Consider the following 20112-nt stretch of genomic DNA (forward strand, 5'->3'; position numbering starts at 1 on the left):
GCAGCGTACTGAACTTCGGCGAGTGAACTCGTTGACATTTTGATCAGTCGATAACTGAGAAGCTTATTTCCAAAAGGTACCAAATCCAAAAAGTAATATTTTACAGGAGAGAGGAAAAAATGCTCAGAGTGTAAAATTTCAACTGAAGATTCATTTGAGCTCTTTTATTATGTTCAGATAAAATAAATGCATTGCTATACAAATTATTTCTGTTTAAGCTTTTGCGGTTTAGGAAATATTCATAGAAAATGATGGATTTGGTACTTTTTGGCACTGAAACTCTTAAATACCTTCACCTGAAAGACATAAATTTCACTGCAGTCATCAGAATCTTTGATAAAACTGACTGTATTTAGTTATACAATAATTATATTTAAGGTATTTACAGTGAAGGCGTAAATTTAACTAATATTAAATAAATTTGAACAAAGCAATGAAAATAATGCAAAGTACCAGTACTGAACTTAAGGAATTATGATTGTAGTTTGTGTCCAGAGAACATGAATATAGTAAATAACTTGTGAAGTAGACAATGGATAATATTATCCAGTACTAAAAGTGGAATAAATAATGAAAATGCTAATATATGACAACAAAACCATGCAAAATTCATGAACCACCACCTAGTTTCTTCGCCTATATACCCTTCTCTTTCTTCTCCTTGCAGCGTTCTCAACTTTCCTTCGACTGACATTCAGAAGGCTTAAAAATGTATCCCTACACACACTGACAACACCACTATCACTTCTAGCTTTATATTGAATGGTCTTTTTCTTCGAAACACGCGTACATTGTGTCTTTTGATTAGCCTTTTTGGTGATACATCAATGTACCAAGCAATAGTTTTTTTTTTTTTTTAAACAGCATCTTTATTCTCCCAGAAGGCACCATAAAATGCTACTATTTCTTGTTCTGTTAAATCACGGGCTCTACAAAACTCGACATTGTGGAAACAAGCAATTTTTGGTTTAACACTTGCTTTACTCTCGTATTTTGCACTTTAGTATGAGTCTTTTTCTATTTGTATGAAGCTATTACCCTCTTCCTTGCTTTATTTACTTCTTCAGGAGTATCACAGTACTCATCTGAGATATCTGATTCCATACTCTTGAAAAACAAATAGCACACAGTAACAAAACCAACTTCGTAAGAAAACTGTCACGTCACGTAATGTAAACAAAGGGCGGCGATTTTGCTGCTGTTCACGTGACCCAGAAATGGCCTCTCATTGGCTGCATGGATACAGTACGTATTGGCACATTCAGGCCACAGGATTTGGTACTTATTGGCATCAAACGAGATTTTTAATGCCCTGTTTGATATGGATTTAGGTTGTTTAGGCTATTTCTTTTTCTTTCATACAATAGAGCTACCTACCAACATATGTTTTCCATCATAATCTGTTTCGATTTTTTTTGGATTTGGTACCTTTTGGAAGTAAGCTTCACAACTGTGAGGTTTTTCAGTCTGACAAAACTAATGCAGAATAAATACAATTAGAAAATACGTAAATAAGATATCATTTCATTAAAACAGAATGACATGTTTCATTCTTGAAAAAACATCAGATTCTATCAAATCACACTTTTGATTTTTTAATCAAAGTACTTAAATTTTTTATTTATTTTTATAAGATTATGTACACCTTCCCAAATTGTTGAAATGTTTGAACTTATCTTAATGATGATCTCTTTCCTCACTGGTCCAGCCAGGACTTTGATGCTTTGTCCCTGGTGTCATGCCAGCTGCCTTGTTTGCCGGTAACTTTCCTTATCGTTATTAACTATGCAGAACTATACTTATAGAGTTTGCTGTTATTGTTGTTACCAGTATTATTATTTTTTTCACATTTTAAATTGTTTTGGAAATTGTTAGAGGATGTTAAAATGATACCTAGGATAAAATTCTAAAAATAATTTAACTATATGAACTCCACCTATTCAATATAAATTATTGCCGTTTAATAAATAGCCTAGGGGTCATCTACAGCTTGAAATATGTAAGAATGAAAAACATGTATAAAAACAGTGATACAATAAAAAACTCTTTGACGATATAAAATACAGTCAGCAATTGCAATAAAAATCCATGTTTAAAAATATTCATTGCTTCAATCTTATTGTAAGATGAATGGAGTTGTAACAAGTGTGGGTCCAACAATGTTTACCACAGCTATTGATTGGCTGGAGGAATACTTTAAAATTATAAGGACTGTCAAATACTATCTCTTTGTCACACTTCTGGAATGGAACGAAGTTATGAGATATGTGAATTTCTTCACGGAGAATACAAATGTAACCAGGATCTAAACGTGAAACCAAAAAGCCGAATGTGAGAATGACAAAATATGAGTTTGAAATAAAAAAGTTAATAAGATTCGCAAACATTACTCACTTCCTCTTTCATCTGGCCCTGTGCTTGCAGAGTTAAAGTTGAGTCGGTGTTGACCTTCACACCGACTGGGGACCGCTCTGAGATTGTGTTGGTTAGGGTAACCGAAGGGTGAGGAGAGGGACAGTGAGTAGAAGGATGGGAGGACAGACCTGTAATGCGAGTTGTGACAGACTTAATTGTACATTGCTTCAGATCTTTTTTGATTATTATGTCAACCAGGATGTTAGTTTTTTCTTGAATTTCATTAAGATTATAGATGGGATTAGATTGTTGATCGAGGTTTAAGTAAATATTTTCTAGAATGTTTAATAATAAAGTTCCTATCCTCTTGGACATGGTTGACAGCGTACACCACTTATGGCAAGTTTAAATGATATATGAGAGCTCTGGGCAGTTGATGTGACAGCAGCAGGTGGCTGTGTTTGAATCTAAAACTTGAATTCCAAGTGCACTTGTTAGTACTTAACAAGCTCATAAATCATTTTAACATCTGATTTAACAAAATGTGCATTTCATCAACACCTGTTAACATTAACATATGTCAAATTTCGTATTAAAAGTTAACATCCCCGTTTCCCATGTTAAATGGCCAACATTTTGCAACCTGTTCCAATATGGCTGCTGTGAATCGCTCTTTGGATGCGGAATTACTCTATTTAGATCTTTTAAACAACAATTCTGATTGAAGAAGAAGTTTGCGCTTAATGACTTTGAAAATCTGATGGATGCAGAATTTCTTCAAAGATGCAGGTTATCGAAAAGAGTCCTTGCTAAGGTTGTTGATGAAATTTGAGTGAGGTCACAATAACCTACGAAGAGAAACCTACCTCTTTCTCCAATGTTGCAGGTACTGATAACGTTAAGAGTTCATGCTTCTGGTTCTTTTCACGTAATGATCTGTGACAATGCTGGAATTTCTAATGCCACAGTTAGTACAGTTGTTAGTTGAGTATTTGCAGCAATAGCATCCATGAGAAGAAGGTACGTAACATTCCCTTCAGTAGAAGAATATCGCCAAATTGTCTGAGACTTCTATGAAATAATCAGTTTTCCTGGTGTTTTCGGTGCAATAGATTGTACACAGATAAGAATCCAATCACCTGGAGATAACAGGGCCGAAATATATCGTAACTGGAAGGGATACTTTTCTATTAATATTCTACCTCCAAATCAGGGATATAGTTGTTAGGCGGCCTGGTTCTGTAGACGACAGTACAGTATTTAATAACTCCCATATGAGAGCACAGTTTGAAGTGGGGACAATTAAAGAAGGGATTTTGGTAGGTGATAGTACATACTCACTAAGAAAGTATCTTTTAATCCCATACTTACATCCTGCAGGAAGACCTCAAAACCGTTACAATGTAGCACATATCATGACACGGAATTGCGTGGAAAGGATGATTTCCTGTTCTTAGCTTGGGATTACGTGACCAATTTGAATCATTCCTTCTTGAAGGAGGAAAAATTAGAACCTCAATTCCTTTTCACTTCACGTGCCATACTTAACAGCTGTATTTAAATAAAAGTGCATCAGAGCGCGCTGTAAAACAGCATGTTTATATCACTGCCACCTTGAGTCACACCAGTTTACAATGTTGGGAGAATTAACAGCCAATTAGTTAACATTTCACAGGAAAAGTTTGAAGAAACCTAACAGATTATTGAATTTTTAACTCTGTATTAACTAATTACTTGTTAGTACATATTTAACAATTATTGATGAAACCGGGCCTAAATACTGAAGTTTCATAAAAAACAAAATGCTTAAGTTTCGTTTTGTTAAAAACAAAACTTCAGTATTTAGGCTCTGTTTCATCAACACCTGTTAAATATGTACTAACAAGTAATTAATTAATACAGAGTTAAAAAATATAATATGTTAGGTTTCTTCATATTTTTCCTGTCAAAAGCCTAAATATATTAAATACTAGCTTTTTCCCTTTAAGTATATGTTAAATTAAAATTATATATTGAAGGGGGATGAACGTTGCTCAGCATCTCCAGATTTAACCTGCACGTATTCCCTCGGTGGTGTTCATCGAGCTACAGTGATCTGGCAGCCAAACTATCATTGTGATCTCCAGGCTACAGTACATGAGACAGGTTCTTTTCAGAACCAACTTCAATTTAAGAAACTTAGACCTACTATCTGAATCTGCCACTTAAATATTGAAGGCAATAACAAATACAAATGCCACTGTTTATCCAAAATGTTATTGGACAAAAAAATCAATGTGGTTGCCATAGAAGAAACATATGCCTGGATGAAGACTGCCTTGATTGAGACGGAGTATTCCAGGCTACAAAATAGCTTGTACTACATATCATGCACATGGTGCAGCTATGTATATTCGTAACCACTTGAAACAGGTTGCATTGATCTTGTTTAGTACTGATACCACAATCGAAGTAGGTGACAATACCATCATCAATGTTCATTGTACACAATTTAAATACCAGAAGTGGTTACAGTTAAACACATACTAAAAATAATTAAACAAAGGGTGAGAAGCAGGTCCAGGAATCTTAAGCTGTTGGAGCGATGAGGTATCAAAACGTAGAAGTCAAGAATACTTACAAAAATGTTTTATTAAAACTTACAATATAGTCAGAATAGTATAATCCAAAATAAGAAACTATTTAAGAAGTGCAGCCAGCTCCACGGTGTAGTGTGCCTGCCTCTTATCACAAGGCCCCGGGTTCGATTCTTGGTCAGGTCAGGAATTTTTACCTGGATCTGAGGGCTGGTTTGAAGTCTACTTAGCCTATGTGATTACAGCTGAGGAGCTATCTGATGGTGAGATGGCGGACGACAGGATTCGTTGTGTTGACCACGTGGCATCTTATGGTCTGCAGGCCTTCAGGCTGAGCAGTGGTCACTTGGTAGGCCATGGGGTTTGGTTTGGACTTAAGAAGTGCGCATCTGCATCGAAGTGGTCGCAAGCACTGCCTTGGTCGAGACGGAGTATTCCAGGCCATCTGGCTCAAAAAATGTATTCTTAAAAGGGTATTTTAAATCACAATAAATTATCAGTAAAAGAAAGATTGATAATGTAGAGAAAGGTACCAATTTAAAAGAACATCAAGGAGGCCCAGAGCAAGATGGATGGACTCTCCGAAACAGGCTTTCAACCTATTAGGTCATGTTACGAACATTTATTACGTGTAGAAAAGATGTTAAGTACAGAACAAAAATGGCCAACCAGACACCAGTGGGATCCGAACCCACAAACTCCCGATTTTGCGTCAGTTGTTCTACCAATTGAGCTATGGTGGCCTAGGTCATCCTTGTTCTGTTGGAAAGGATCTTTCAATTGGTAGAGCAATTGACGCGAAATCGTGAGGTTGTGGGTTCGGATGCTACTGGTGTCCGGTTGGCCATTTTTGTACTGTACTTAACATCTCCTCTACACGTGTTAAATGTACGTAGCACGACGTAATAGGTTGAAAGTCTGTTTCGATGACAATGCAGTCGTGAAAATTAAATATTCATTGACTTGGTCCACAACGGGCGATTTGAATGCACTCTACGGTGTGATGGCAGCAGTGCCAGACCTGTAGCCTAGATCCTTCCAACAGAACAAGGATGACCTAGGCCACCATAACTCAATTTGTAGAGCAACCGACGCAAAATCGGGAAGTTGTGGGTTTGTATCCCACTGGTGTCTGGTTAACCATTTTTGTTCTGTACTTAACATCAATATTCAAGGATGAACTCTGTCAAGAACAGTATAAGAAAAAGAAGACTGGACTGGAATACAATTACTGAAAAGGAGTGGTGGAAGGAGAGGCAATGTTGGAGAAGTGCCATCAGCACCCCAACCTGACAGGAGCTGGACACAGGGAAATGATGATGATCAAGTTGATTCTAAATGTATTACCATTAACTATCTTGCTATCCTACACCTGCCATGAGATGACAGCATATCCTTTTCAGTATTCTCCCCAGAAATGTTCGTCAGGTGGGTGGCAGTAATGAGTAGCCGGACGGGGAATACTACGTACAAAATAAATATGATAACATTTCAACTTATTCCCCTCAGGCCATTAACCAAAATATTAGACAGGTAAACATTAACTGTCGTCGCTATAAGACCTATCTGTGTCGGTGCGACGTAAAGCCACTAGCACCAAAAAAAATTAAACATTAAATGCAAAAATGTACTATTTTAGTGTTATAACGAAGAAGATGTAACAGAGTAGTTAACTTCTAGTGTTCTACTGCTCGTTCATAATCACTCGGTTGTTCTGGAGAGCCAGACGGTTTTGTTACATCCCGCAGAATCGAGTGCTCGCATGCGATTCCACGCTAATCCAGACTCCACTCGCGCATGACACTATGTGATAAGCTGAACTCCAATGTAACTCGTGCAATTATGCTGACAATAATGAAGATTTTTCATTTAAATAATCATTTTTACAGTGTTTACATTTTAATTTGGAACACATAATGACTGAAATATGTGTAGCCTCTGTAGCTCAAGCAGCAGCGTGCCGGCTTCTCACTTCTTGGTTCCGTGGTTTAAATCCCGGTCACTCCATGTGAGGTTTGTGCTTGACAAAGCGGAGATGGGACAGGTTTTTCTCCAGGTACTCTGCTTTTCCCTGTCATCTTTCATTCCAGCAACACTCTCCACTATCATTTCATTTCATCTGTCAGTCATTAATCATTGCCCCAGAGGAGGAGTGCGACAGGCTTCGGCAGTAGTGATGGGATATTCGATTCATTTTAATGAATTAATTCATTTGATTCCGTTAACATTACTGAATCGATACAGTGAGCCGATTCACAGCTCATTAGAGTCATCGATCCTATTGCATCTCTGTAGTGTGTACTGATAAGACAGCAGCAACAACATTCAGAGTTTGCTGCTGCTATCTGGTCTTCATTATATGAACTGCTTTAGTTTTTTTTTTTTTTTCTAGGGGCTTTACGTCGCACCGACACAGATAGGTCTTATGGCGACGATGCGATAGGAAAGGCCTAGGAGTTGGAAGGAAGCGGCCGTGGCCTTATTAAGGTACAGCCCCAGCATTTGCCTGGTGTGAAAATGGGAAACCACGGAAAACCATTTTCAGGGCCACCGATAGTGGGATTCGAACCTACTCTCCTAGATGCAAGCTCACAGCCGCGCGCCTCTACGCGCACGGCCAACTCGCCAACTGCTTTCCTATGCAGCATCCAATTTTCAAATTCAGTACTATACTTGCTTATTATATTACAGCACAAAACTTACGTAGTTAATAATAATAATACTGACACAACTCAAATTTTATACACTACCTAATGGTTTTCCACAGTTCTCTGAAAGTCACAACTTGTGTGTGTGTGTGTGTGTGTGGTTTTTTTTTTTTTTTTACCAGGAACTGTTTTAGCCAGGTACATTATTTTAAAGTTGCTGGAATATTTGGAAAAGGATGGCAGTGATATGTGTTCATGTGCCCGACATCTTATGTGAGCTCAATACGAAGTTCCTCATGGCAAGCAGGACACGTCACGAGCGATGAACCTGCGGATGACGTCAGTGCCACATGTTGTATGCCTTTCTCTTGAATGTACTGGAATAAAAATGTACTAACTTTTTAACTGATGGAGATACAGAAATGAGACATAGCTCGCCGTGTAGCTAGTGTTCTGAAGGCAAACATATGTCAATCTCAACAAATTCCATCAAGGCGTTCAAGAGATAACAAGTGAGAAAGAAACCACATTTCTCCTCGTGATGTGGCGAGTAACCTTGGCCTTACAAGTAACTAATTTCATTTCATTCCGTATTGAAGACACAATAAGTAAAATTCTTTCAAGAATAAAATTACTGAGTCCACCTATTCAATACAGTAGAGTAGAAACAAGAATTCTGGACCAGCGCTGCGAGAGAAGAGTTCTGGACCAGCGGCAGCCACTGCGCATGCCCGTGCGCTTCCTCTCCCCCTGAAGGGGCCTCTCACTTACTAAGGCACGTGCGGAGGGCGCCTCTCGCTGTCAAGGCTACACACAAGTGTGGAATGTCGCTCCTTGCGGTAGCTTTCTACTGCTATGCCTAGGTGGGTGGGCGTGATAGGTAACATCACTTTTTTTTTTAGAATACATATTCCTTCGGAATCCATGAATTATGCGTGGCGTCGAATCCTAGCCACGATACGAAAACCTTGTCGTTCTTTCTTCTTAAAATGTTATCAATGAGGTATATTTTAGGATGTTTTGTCTTCTGCAGTTCTTGTTCATAGAACGCACCAAATATTGGTTTATTTTGGCTACTGTGTACAAATTACGGGAAATGAAGAAAAAGAAGTCTCCTTATCCACCAAAATTTAAAGTAGGTGACACAGTACGAATAAGTAAAATTAAGCGATATTTTACAAAGGGCTATACTCCTAATTGGAGTAATGAATTATTTACTGTAAGAAAAGTAAAAGAAACATCACCGAGAACTTACTTGCTTCACGACTATCAAAATAAACCAATATTTGGTGCGTTCTATTTAAATCCCTACTAGAAGAGTAAGGTTAATAATAAAATTGTTTTGCTCTTACAATACCTTTCAGTAAAAAGATACTCAATTACGCACTATAACAAGTGATGTTACCTATCACGCCCACCCACCTAGGCATAGCAGTAGAAAGCTACCGCAAGGAGCGACATTCCACACTTGTGTGTAGCCTTGACAGCGTGAGGCACCCGCCGCACGTGCCTTAGCAAGTGAGAGGCCCCTTCAGGGGGAGAGGAAGCGCACGGGCATGCGCAGTGGCTGCCGCTGGTCCAGAATTCTTGTTTCTACTCTACTCAATACAATTACGTTTTGTAGTGATTAAATCCTACATGAATTATAAACACTAGTTAGGAACATGGGCATCTTCAGCCTTATGCTAAAAATATTTTTACAAAAGTTGATGTTTACATAGTTTACAATTGTACATTAATTAAAAGCCTGAATATGTGAACAAGGAAGCAACTAAATTGAATGGAATGGAGCTGCAAGTGAAGCCCATGAACAGAAACTGGCAAAGAAGTTAATTTGGGAGGGAGGATTTACACAAGTAGTACAAGAACCAACTCGTCTCAATAACTTACTAGATGTATTCTTGGTTAAACCATGGGAAATTGTTGATAAAACTGAGGTAATTGAAGGAATAGGTGACCATAAGGCTGTAATAATGGATGTAGGACTGGTACCAAAAAGGCTTAATAAGAGGGTCACACAAGACAAGAAATTGTACAGAAAAACTAAAGTTGATGAATTTGGTATTCAAGAATGGGTTGAAGAAAATAATATGAAGATTAATGGAGGCAAATCAACTGTTACAACATTTACAAACAGGAGCTTTAAAACTGAATTTGAATATACTTTGGATGAGGTAGTTATCCCTAAAGATGGCAAGTGCAAATACTTAGGTGTGAGATTTGAAAGCAATTTGCACTGGAAGGGTCATGTTGATGACATTGTTGGGAAAGCATACAGATTGTTACATGTCATAATGAGGCTACTTAAAGGATGCAACAAAGAATTAAAAGGAAAAAGTTACTTAAGTATGGTTCATCCATTATTGGAATATGCAAACAGTGTTTGGGATCCTCACCAAGAATACCTAATAAAAGAACTAGATGGTGTGCAGAGGAAAGCAGCAAGGTTTGTAACAGGGGATTTCAGGAGAAAGAGTAGTGTATCAGAAATGTTAAAGGAACTTGGTTGGGAACCTTTAAGTAAGAGAAGGGAGAAAACTAGACTTATAGGATTATATAGAGCCTATACAGGAGAAGAACCATGGAGAGATATCCGTGAGAGGCTTCAGTTGGAAAATAAGTATATTGGTAGAACTGACCACAAGTACAAAATCAGAAGGAATTTTAGCAGAAGCGACTGGGGTAAATTTTCATTCATTGGGAAGGGCGTGAAGGAGTGGAACAGTTTACCAGGGGTAGTGTTTGATCCTTTTCCAAAATCTGTACAGATATTCAAGAAGAGAATAAACAACAACAGAGAAAATAAATGAAATGTTAGAGGGCATTCGACCAGTGCAGGATATTGTAAATAAAAAATGTGTGTGATTAAATTAATTCCCCTGGTCTATGGAGTTTGGACAGCCCAAGTAGGGGACTGCCTGTAGGGGTGAAGTACAGTGGGGACTTCGAGGGCCCTGGGAGCGCTACGGTAGCTGTGAAGGCCCTTCAGGAACTCTGAAAAGTGGTGGCAAAAGGGGCTCTGGTTAAGATGCAGCAGGTTGTTATGCTACTTATGTTCCGAAATGGGTAAAATATAAATATGTAAATAAATTCAATGTTAATTTTAATCTTATACCAGTTGTATATTATTATTAGAAGTAATTTCACATACTGTATATGAGTTGACTATGTTTGTAAGATATTATAAGTAGAATTTTGTAAACAATATAAATTTATTAAGGATGATGTGTGTGTTTAGTAAAACAAATTATTAGCGTAAATTGTATAATATTGTATTCTAGGAAAATTTTCTTCGTCTCATATTAATTTAAAATTTAGTGCTTGACAATAATGTATTTTAGTGTACCATTTGCCACCGAGGTAGACACCTCATTTGCAAATAAAGAGATTTTGATTTTGTCTCATTTTATTTTACAATGAACAGATAACGTCCAAAATGTAATATGGATTTCTCCTACTGCATGGATGAAAGTTTAAGCAAGGGTATTTAGGGGTTGTAGTAAGGATGTAAAGGAGAGGGCATATAAGTCTCTGGTAAGACCCCAACTATAGTATGGTTCCAGTGTATGGGACCCTCACCAGGATTACTTGATTTAAGAACTGGAAAAAATCCAAAGAAAAGCAGCTCGATTTGTTCTGGGTGATTTCCGACAAAGGAGACGAGCTGCTCGATTAAATGGTATGCTCTGAGCTGTCAGAGGAGAGATGGCGTGGGAGGACATCAGTAGATGAATAAGTTTGAGTGGTGTCTTTAAAAGTAGGAAAGATCACAATATGAAGATAAAGTTGGAATTTAAGAGGACAAATTGGGAGTTAGGGATTGGAATAACTTACCAAGGGAAGTGTTCAATAATTTTCCAATTTATTTGCGATCATTTAAGAAATGGCTAGGAAAACAACAGATAGGGAATCTGCCACCTGGGCAACTGCCCTAAATGCAGATCAGTAGTGATTGATTGACTAGATCACAGCGTGAATTGGGGTTTCTCTAAATATATGGATGAACATTTGGTTGAAGGTTTTATAATTGGTTCGTTCAAAGAGGCTATGGTCACCTATGTCGTAAATATATTGTTACTAAACCAGAACCGTGGTATAAAGCCAATCATGTTGGGTTTGAATATTCCTTTAGAAAGAAGCATGGTAATATTTTATAGGTTAAGTCATGTATGTTGGAAACATATTGTTGATATCATTCATTAGTACTCATCTGATAAAAAGTTTTGGAATATTGTGCCATTCTTGTCGATTAACGTTCCTGTTGGTGCATTGTTTAACCTTGGGAGGAATTATGAATTGTCTGTAAACGAATAAGAGAAAAAAGAAATTTAGAATGATGAATGTAGAGCCCAATATAATAAATGTAAAGTGAAAGTTTTACCCCATAAAAGTGGACGAACTTAAATGTCCTGTCAGATGTTAGCTGGAATCACTTGTTCCGGTGTATCTGAACGACTAACCTTGTTACTTCTAGTGTAGTATTGATGCGGTAACGGAGGGGTGGAGTGTAGAGGGGAAGGGGGAATGAGTTTCAACTTGTGCGTCTGCGCTGTTGCTAGAGAGGCGTTACTCAAATTGGATTGGGTGGGCCCAGCATTAGGCGTGGCGATAGGAGCACATGCGTGCTGTGATTTAAACATACTGGGGATTTTATTCTGATTTACAGCCTGGATTAACCTCGGAGTTGCCTCATATAATGGATTTTTTTTTTTTTTTTTGGGTCAATGACGTTGTTAAGAACCCGCATTGTGTACATTTTAACCTATAAACACCAGAACCTGAGTAAACGTTATTACTATTGACCCTGTTGTGGTTGAGGAATATGTTCTGGTTATTATTTACTGTCCTGAAGGCTATGTTGACGTGTTTTTTTAAAACATTAGTGATCTGATGGATAGCCAGGCTATTATACATAAATGTGGCGTAGCTGTTTTTCTTTGATTTAACTAGGACTCGGTTGGAAGATAGCCTCATTTTGATCTTATTAGTTAACCGATAGATTATATTTATTTTAAAGCCATTGAACTGACCTTAAGATTAGTATTAGGCTGAAGATGCCCAAATTAGGGCGAAACATGTTCCTAACTAGTGTTTATAATTCATGCAGGATTTAATCACTACAAAATATAATTGTATTGAATAGGTGGACTCAGTAATTTTATTCTTGAAAGAATTTTACTTATTGTATCTTCAATACAGAACAAAATGAGATTAGTTACTTGTAACATGATAGCCAACCAGGCAAATTATCGTTTAATGTCTAGAGCAAAAATTGATTCAAAAATTTCTAAGACCCATGCAGAGGAAAGGTATAACCAATATGAATAAAATTCAGAACAAAGTCAACGAGATTTGAATAAGAAATGAAATTAAAGCAGCGTACAAAAAGAAATCCCTCTTAAATCTACAATTATATAAGGTTCATTTATTTTTGGCCCAGAAGTTGTCTCCGGTGGAATGGAATTCATTCCAACTACATGTAGACTATAAATTGAATATTGCATTAGAAAGGAAGCAAGCAACACTTGATAAAAAAAACTCTCCCATTTAGTACAATCTATGATATGATCTCCCACACGTAACAAAGTTTCACAAAGAACAGTATCCCCATACGATAACACAGCCACAGTAGTCAATTTGACAAACGTTCAGTTTTCTGAGGATGAGATTGGGATATTGAATACGGGCCTAAAGTATAATTGGCCTAGCCGAAATAAAAAAACAGATGTCATCAATACAATAGCTGAGATGGAAACCAGTATTTCGAAACTCCCTATTGAGATTTAAAACGATGTTAGATTCAAAGTAAAAAAGAAATTACCTGAACTGGCGGAAGAGATAAATGTTAATTTTGATTTCAATCATAAAAAAACAAATTCAGAAATTAAAAACAAAAATAGACGACAATAACATTATTGTTACAAAGGCAGATAAAGGAGGTTCCACGGTCCTCTTTGACAAACAGTTTTACACTCTAAAAACTGAAGAATTTTTTAATGATGCAAGTTATTCAATAGTTAACAAAGATCACACATCAAGATTTCAACAAAATTTAAAAACTTTAATAAAAAGTTCTAATTTTCTTTTCAATGAACAAGAGCAACAAAGACTTTTCAACATAAACCCCAATATCCCTACCGCCAGAGTTTTGCCGAAGATTCATAAGAAGGACACCCCAATGCGTTCCATTATAAATTGTAGGAATAGCCCTACATATAAAGTATCGAAATTCATTCATAGGTTTTTAAGAAAGCATTATGTTTTCAACGATAAATCCCCCTTAAGAAATTCAATTAATTTCTGCAAAATATTGAAGAAATGTGAACTGCAACCCAACCATATTTTATGTTCTTACGATGTCACAAACATGTTTCCAAGCATTCCTACTAAAGAAACCATTAAAATTATCTATGACAACATCAATAAACATAGCGGGCTTAGTAAAATGGAAATTGAAGAATTCATGAAGATATTGAATTTCGTTCTAAACAATAATTACTTCTCCTTTAATGGTAAATATTATCAGCAGAAAGGCTGAGACCCTCTTTCTGGCATTTTAGCAGATATTTACATGGATTCGATAGAACATACAATTATTTCACAAATAAAGGGTATTTGTTTGTGGCTTTGTTGGCGATACTTTCGTGATCATCAATAAGGACATTACTGACAGTGACAATATATCAGTTTCACTAAATGAAATAGATCATAACATCAAATTTACCAAAGAAGATGAGGTCAAATATTTAGATTTAACAGTTACACGCTTGAATAACACTTTTGAATTTCAAATATTTAGGAAACCTACTCATTCACCCATACTATTAAAGATTCATCCTTGCATCCTTATACCAAAAAACTAGCTGCCTATCATAGTCTAATATATAGGGCACTAAAAATTCCTCTTTCACCAAAAAGTTTGGAAATAGAGCTGAATTACATAAGACAGTTAGCTCAGTTCAGTTGCTTTAAAATAAATATAATACCTTAATTAAGGCTACAGCTGCTTTCTTTCCACTCCTAGCACTTTCCTATCCCATCGCCATAAGACCCATCTGTGTCGGTGCGATGTAAAGCAACTTGAAATATTATGTAACTAGCACATATCTAGGTTATGATAGCCGGCGGTCAGTGAAAACGGTTGGGCGGTGCGCCTATTAGAAAGGTCCTAGGGAGAACACTGCTTTTTATAACCCCACCTTGGAATATGATATTCCTTTATACAGCACACTAGTCTCATCTCAGCGAACCATAACTTGACAAATTAAATTTCCAGTTACAACGAAACTTCTCTAAACAAGGGCTTAAGTGATTCACAACAAATTCGTAGTACATCGAGAAATTATTGGGCGAGGATGTGTGATTACCCAAGTGATTCCTATATCTCCACCAATATTGTTACGTTAGTTAAAAAGACCACATATTATTTCCCCAACGATAAAAGTCGGCCGGTAGGCGTTTGACGGAAAAGAAGTCCATTCTGCATAACGTACAAGAACTAAATCACCCTCGCAAACTTCCACAAATTATACTGTATTCCCCGTTTGCATTGGCACTTTCAGAACAAGAGGAAACTTATTAACCAATCAGCACATAGGATGCCACGCATCCCCTAACACAAGGGTGGAATATTCCACACAATCCAAATACATTCACAATGCAGCTTCTTGCTGGTTCTTCGACTGTAGCTAAAAAGTCGTTGGAAATGAAGCATTTGGCTTCCTATAGGGTGCTCAAACAATTCTCTTCATAATATTACTACGCAGTTCTTGAAACACTGTCCTCCTTTACGCACACGTTCCCTCAAAGGATGATTTTTAATTCCTGGATATTTTACGATTGGCACATTTACAAACTCCAGTTTCTCCCTGGCCAACTGTTGATCTCCAATCGTGATCACAAATGGGAAAAATACTAAAGGATGTTAGATAGGAGAATGAGAAAAAAGGTCGGAGGAGAGTTGCAAGAGGAACAACGTGGCTTTAGAAGCATGAGGTAATTAATGGAAAAAATGATGATGATGATGATGATGCTGCTGCTGCTGCTGCTTGTTGTATAAAGGGGTCTAACATTAGGTCATAAATCCCTAATGAGATGAAATGTAATTCCAAAATTCATCCACCGTCCAGAATTCAAAACTTGATGATGAAGAATAAATGGATGAATATGAATGTAAAATAATCAATGCAGATCCAACTCATAGTATTAAAAGTTAAAAATAATTCCAAAATCAATCAATCAAGTAGAATTCAAAAAGACAATGATAAACAATGATTATGAACTTAAAACAATCAGTGGATCTGACCTGAAATGTCCCACCTTCCCAGAAACTTGGAAAACAATGGTCTATACCGATTAAGGGGCTGCTTCCAAAGCACAAACCTGAATTGATGATGCTTGTTGTCTAAAGTTGTACAAAATCCAAGGCAACGTCCCCTCATAAATACTTATCATTAGTAAAGTAGAACCATGGTATTTCTCAAGTAACGTAGACTCAGTTTTCCTCAAATTGTGATATTATACACAGGTAATGCAGACTTACGGTATTTCTCACTTAATGGCACCACTCAGGCAATGCAAACCCATGGAGTACCTCACATAGCAATGCTAATCACAGGAATCTGTACTATCCCATGTTGTTCCTCACATAGTGGGTACTAATTACAGGCATCCCCAGACCCGCGGTGTTCCCAAAACGCAGACCCATGATGTCCACAACCAGATGCTGTAACACCCCAGTGAGGTTAGCCTCTTTTATCTCCTTGGGGTATTCCAACTGAACCTGGAGAGAGGGGAGCCTCCGTCATAGTGGCGGATACTATACAAGGGTACTGTAAACCTATAGTCATTCACCCACAGACCCATGGTATTCCTCACATAGCGGTACTAATCGCAAGAACAGTCGACTCATGGTGTTCCTCACATGATGGTATTAATCACAGGTAATCTCCTGGTTAAAAATTCAGCATCACTTGGTCGCCCCTTTTAGTCACCTTTTACGACAGGCAGGGTATACTGTCGATGTACTCTTTGTCTGCGACCCCCACCCACAGGGGTTTTAATGGAAAAGAATTGGGAATATGGAAAGAATCTGGTCATGACGACATGCATAGATTTAACTAAGGCATACGATAGTGTTCCCAAGGAGAAGGTTTGGGAAACCATGGTAAAAACGAGACCGGGTACACAAACTGTAGAAATGGTGGAAGTATTATAATAACTGTGTCAGCAACGTTCAGACTCCAATTGGAAAGAGAGAATGGTTTAGAAATTAAACTGGATTAAAACAGGGAAGTGTGCTGTCACCTCTTTTGTTTCTAATGGTTATGGATGAAATTGTAAAGGAGACAAAGGAAACATATCGGAAGATGGAGATGTTATTATTATTTGCAGATGATATTGTGGACTGGGGTACAAATAGCAAAGAAGTACAGGAACAACTTGATGTACTGAACGAGAAAGTTGAAAAGTATGGTAAGAAAATTGGCACAGAGAAAAGCAAGACCCTTGTGATATCAAAGGGAAAAAGGCATTGTGAAAACTGGTGATCAAAGCCTTGAAATTGAAGACAGTTTCAAATGCCTAGGAAGTGAATGAATGCGGAATGCAAGGCTGGACATCGATATTAGCAATAGGGCAATGGACTCTGCCAGAGTGTAACAAACCTTGTCTGGAATTTTTTTACAATTTGCTTTATGTTGCACCGACACAGATAGGTCTTGTGGCGATGATGGAACAGGAAAGGGCTATGAGTGGGAAAGAAGCGGCCCTGGTCTTAATTAAGGTACAGGCCCAGAATTTGCTTGGTGTGATAATGGGAAACCATGGAAAGCCATCTTCAGGGCTGCCAACAGTGTGTTGAGTTCGAACCTACTATGACCCGAATGCAAGCTCACAGCTGTGCACCCATAACCGCACGGCCAACTCGATCGGTCATTGTCTGAAATGAGGAAGTGTAAAGATAATATAATGTATTATGCACCCATACTGACCTGTGCAGCTGAGACCTGGACATTGACAAGTAGGGAGGAGAGTAGAATTCAAGTCAGCAAAATGAAAAACCTATTATGATAGGAAAGACAGAGTGAGAAACGAAAGATATTAGAAAGTAAGTCAGTATAGAAAATCTAAATGAGACCTAGAACAAGGCAGTTCGATTCAATAAAGAGGAGTGCAAGAAGAAGAAACCTGGACTGGGACAAAATGAAGGTGGAAAAGTGCCGTAAATGCCCTGACCTGGCAGAAGCTGGATGAGGAGGATGATGCTTAATAACACATTAAACTACATTCTCTTAACCCGTCCGGTCGTTTCAACCATCTGTGTTTACTATACTTCATACCCCTCAATACCTTTCAGTGGACTTGTCCACACTTCTGTCACACCACTGTTATCCTACTCCACTCCTCCAGTGAGTGACAAGCTGGCTATCCAGTTGTTTCGTTTGCATACATCTCCTCGTGTTACCTGTCTCCGTTCTGTTCAACCATGTGCGACTCATGGCTTAGCCTTATTTATAATGTGGAAAGTGCACTTTTATCATTCATTGTTGAGTAGAGGGAGAAGGACCATTGTCTAGATGTGTGTTGAATGAAATTAAACATCATTTTAAAAGTACTTTCCATAAACAGAGCTTGAATTTTTATTTTCATCAGCAAAAGGCAATCTCATTATTATAATTATTATGTTAAAAAATGCCTTTGCTGGCAGGATGTAGTGTTTACAGTGCACTATGTCTTCTGGTATAGGCTAGAATAAATTTGTTACTTTCATTGGCCTGTCTCAGTCTCTTCCTTGGCTTTGACAATATAAAAGTGACTGAGGTATGAGCGATTCTAGTAATACCAAAACAAAATTAGATGTATGGCTTTTCAGGCGTTTGCTCTATTAACCAGCATTTCATCTTAGGTCTATATTAAAAAGTGTCTGTGTTTAAGTAGTATTATCTTATGTTATTGTAACAATAAATAGGGTATTAAATAACCGTTTGGTGTTTTATTGATTTCCAGTCAAAACGACCGTACATGACTCCTGACGTTACACTTGGCACGTGACCCCTCATGGGTTAAATGTGGAAAAAAAAAATGTAACATAACTGATCAATACTCTTTCATAACTGTAATCATGCATCATCATTTGAATAACAAACAAAAACCATGTCCTCTGTTGTGTGTTAAGCAGAAACCCAAAAATAAATAGTGATCATTCGTATGTTAATGACATCGCTATCCTATCCAACAACAGACAGGAAGCAATCCATTCTGTAGAAAAACTTCATGAAATAGCAGCCAGAACAGGAAAGTATATGGAAGGAACTAGATCACGTTTCAACCGTTAATCACCAAATATGAATATATTGCTCAAGTAGACAAATTTAAGTATCTAAGTAAAGTTATTGAACCAGCAGGGTTAAATCAGCAAGCTAACAAAGAAAGAGTTGCAAAACTTCAAAGAGCATACAAAATTACTTGGAAAAGATACAGTAAAAGAACTATAACAAACAACATTATAACACAGTAGTTAAAACAGAAGCACTTTATGCATTTGAAACTATTATAATTGGTGGCAAATCTCGAATAAAGATGATCGAAAAACAAGAAAGAAAAATTCTCAGGAAAAGGAACAAAATGCAAAAATTTGGATGAAAAAAAAATCACATGAAATCTACCAAACTACAGAAAAAAAAAAAAAGAAAAAAAAAAAAGGAAAAAAACCAGTTACCGTACAATCAGGAAACAGCGATTACAATTTTATGGTCACTTATATAGGCTCACAAAGGAAATGTTAAACTTAGCCTTATCGATGAAAAATCACAATGTTTGGCTGAAAGAAATCAGTGAAGACCTAAATGAAGAAACCATTCAAGCTAGAATGAAATTCAGAACCTTAATTCACAAACACAAATTTTCTGTAAAGCCCATGCAAATCTATGTAGGATGGAGTGAACAATGTAAAAAAGGAACACAGTGAGAGAATGAAGAGATATTTGGAAGAGAAGGAGAAAAACAAACGTGCTCCTTAGTTGGGCATAACAAACAGGTCGAGCCTTTGACCTTCAGCTACCTGAGGTACAACTTATAAGACAACAACTGTATGGCTCCACTGATGTTGAAACAGAAGCAGCTGCCAACAACAAAGGACAACTGAATTCTGCTAACCCTGGAGGATTTGCAGCAGCAGGACATCATCAATGACAAAGTGAGGAGGAAGCACAATTTCGTTGGTGCGTGAAACCAAAGTAGAGATGGGCGAAGCAACACTGCTGACTGTTTTGAAACATCCGACACGGCACAGCAAATTGCTTCAAAGCAGTGTGTAGACACATGATGCACTTCCGTCTTAGACTGCAAGAGAAACAGTGTTCCTATACGCAGTACCTGGGCAGTGCCTCGCGATGGCGTGATGAAGCAGTGTATTTTGTATTGAAAAGGTGGAACTTGCTAGATTTTTAATTCACTGGTGATCTCAGTTCAATACGGACAAATAATATGAAGTTCCTTACGTTTAATGAAGCAGTGTGTCAACACATGGCGCA

Source organism: Anabrus simplex, chromosome 4, assembly GCF_040414725.1.
Source record: "Anabrus simplex isolate iqAnaSimp1 chromosome 4, ASM4041472v1, whole genome shotgun sequence".
Lineage (NCBI taxonomy): Eukaryota > Metazoa > Arthropoda > Insecta > Orthoptera > Tettigoniidae > Anabrus > Anabrus simplex.